Source organism: Arachis stenosperma, chromosome 7, assembly GCF_014773155.1.
Source record: "Arachis stenosperma cultivar V10309 chromosome 7, arast.V10309.gnm1.PFL2, whole genome shotgun sequence".
NCBI lineage: Eukaryota > Viridiplantae > Streptophyta > Magnoliopsida > Fabales > Fabaceae > Arachis > Arachis stenosperma.
This window is the reverse complement of record NC_080383.1, coordinates 25,962,463-25,964,870: the sequence shown is the minus strand read 5'-3', so window position 1 is coordinate 25,964,870 and position 2,408 is coordinate 25,962,463. Positions and strand designations below refer to the sequence as shown.

Genomic DNA, 2,408 nt, shown 5'->3' with positions numbered 1-2,408 from the left:
CTTCTCCATGATGATAGAGGGATATCCTTGGGCCTTAAACACCATGGATTCTTCATTCACTTGAATGATCAACTCTCCTCTATCAACATCAATCACAGCCTTTGCTGTGGCTAGGAATGGTCTGCCAAGGATGATGGATTCATCCATGCACTTCCCAGTCTCTAGGACTATGAAATCAGTAGGAATGTAATGGTTTTCAACCTTAACCAGAACATCCTCTACAAGTCCATGGGCTTGTTTTCTTGAGTTGTCTGCCATTTCTAGTGAGATTTTTGCAGCTTGCACCTCAAAGATCCCTAATTTCTCCATTACAGAGAGGGGCATGAGGTTTACACTTGACCCTAAGTCACACAAGGCCTTCTTGAAGGTCATGGTGCCTATGGTACAAGGTATAGAAAACTTCCCAGGATCCTGCCTCTTTTGAGGCAGTTTCTGCCTAGACAGGTCATCCAGTTCTTTGGTGAGCAAGGGAGGTTCATCTTCCCAAGTCTCATTTCCAAATAACTTGTCATTTAGCTTCATGATTGCTCCAAGGTATTTAGCAACTTGCTCTTCAGTGACATACTCATCCTCTTCAGAGGAAGAATACTCATCAGAGCTCATGAAAGGCAGTAGCAAGTCCAAGGGAATCTCTATGGTCTCAGTCTGAGCCTCAGATTCCCAAGGTTCCTCATTGAGGAACTCAGAGGAGATTGGTACACGCCCACTGAGGTCTTCTTCAGTGGCGTCCACCTCCTTTCTTTCCTCCCAGAATTCGGCCATGTTAATGGCCTTGCACTCTCCTTTTGGATTTTCTTCTGTATTACTTGGGAGAGTGCTAGGAGGGAGTTCAGTAACTTTCTTGCTCAGCTGACCCACTTGTCCTTCCAAATTCCTAATGGAGGACCTTGTTTCAGTCATGAAACTTTGAGTGGTCTTTATTAGATCAGAGACCATTGTTGCTAAGTCAGAAGTATTTTGCTTAGAACTCTCTGTCTGTTGCTGAGAAGATGATGGAAAAGGCTTGCCATTGCTAAACCTGTTTCTTCCACCATTATTGTTATTGAAACCTTGTTGAGGTCTCTCTTGATTCTTCCATGAGAGATTTGGGTGATTTCTCCATGAAGAATTATAGGTGTTTCCATAGGGTTCTCCTAGGTAATTCACCTCTTCCATTGAAGGTTTCTCAGGATCATAAGCTTCTTCCTCAGATGAAGCTTCCTTAGTACTACCTGGTGCATTTTGCATTCCAGACAGACTTTGAGAAATCAAATTGACTTGTTGAGTCAATATTTTATTCTGAGCCAGAATGGCATTCAGAGCATCAATCTCAAGAACTCCTTTCTTCTGACTAGTCCCATTGTTCACAGGATTTCTTTCAGAAGTGTACATGAATTGGTTATTTGCAACCATTTCAATCAGTTCTTGAGCTTCAGTAGGCGTCTTCTTCAGATGAAGAGGTCCTCCTGCAGAGCTATCCAAGGACATCTTAGATAGTTCAGAGAGACCATCATAGAAAATACCTATGATGCTCCATTCAGAAAGCATGTCAGAAGGACATTTTCTGATTAATTGTTTGTATCTTTCCCAAGCTTCATAGAGGGATTCTCCATCCTTTTGTCTAAAGGTTTGGACTTCCACTCTAAGCTTACTCCATCTTTGTGGTGGAAAGAATTTTGCCAAGAAGGCATTGACTAGCTTTTCCCATGAGTCCAGGCTTTCTTTAGGTTGAGAGTCCAACCATATTCTAGCTCTGTCTCTTACAGCAAAAGGGAATAGCATCAGTCTATAGACTTCAGGGTCAACCCCATTAGTCTTGACTGTGTCACAGATTTGCAAGAATTCAGCTAAAAACTGATGAGGATCTTCCATTGGAAGTCCATGGAACTTGCAATTCTGTTGCATTAGAGAAACTAATTGAGGCTTAAGCTCAAAGTTGTTTGCTCCAATGGCAGGGATAGAGATGCTTCTCCCATAGAAGTCGGGAGTAGGTGCAGTAAAGTCACCCAGCACCTTCCTTGCATTGTTTGCATTGTTGTTGTTTTCTGCTGCCATGTTTTCTTCCTTGAAGAATTCGGTCAGGTCCTCTAAAGAGAGTTGTGCTTTGGCTTCTCTTAGCTTTCTCTTCAAAATCCTTTCAGGTTCAGGATCAGCTTCAACAAGAATGCCTTTGTCCTTGCTCCTGCTCATATGAAAGAGAAGGGAACAAGAAAATGTGGAATCCTCTATGTCACAGTATAGAGATTCCTTTAAGTGTCAGAGGAAAAGAGAAATAGAAAGAAGAAGGAGAAGATAAATTCGAACTTTAGTTAGATAAGGTTCGAATTGTGCATTGAGAAGGAGTGGCACTCCATAAATAGAAGGATGTGGGAAGGAGGGAAGTTTATTTTCGAAAATCAAGTGAAAAATTTTGAAATTATTTTGAAAAA

General features: G+C 41.7%; 1 non-coding gene across 1 annotated transcript; it reads left to right on the top strand.

The window, feature by feature from the left end:
• The first annotated feature begins 1,521 nt into the window (after positions 1–1,521).
• LOC130942797 (small nucleolar RNA R71) lies at positions 1,522–1,629 on the top strand. The gene has a single exon (XR_009071348.1). It is a non-coding gene; the product is annotated as a small nucleolar RNA R71 (small nucleolar RNA).
• The last annotated feature ends 779 nt before the right edge of the window (positions 1,630–2,408 follow it).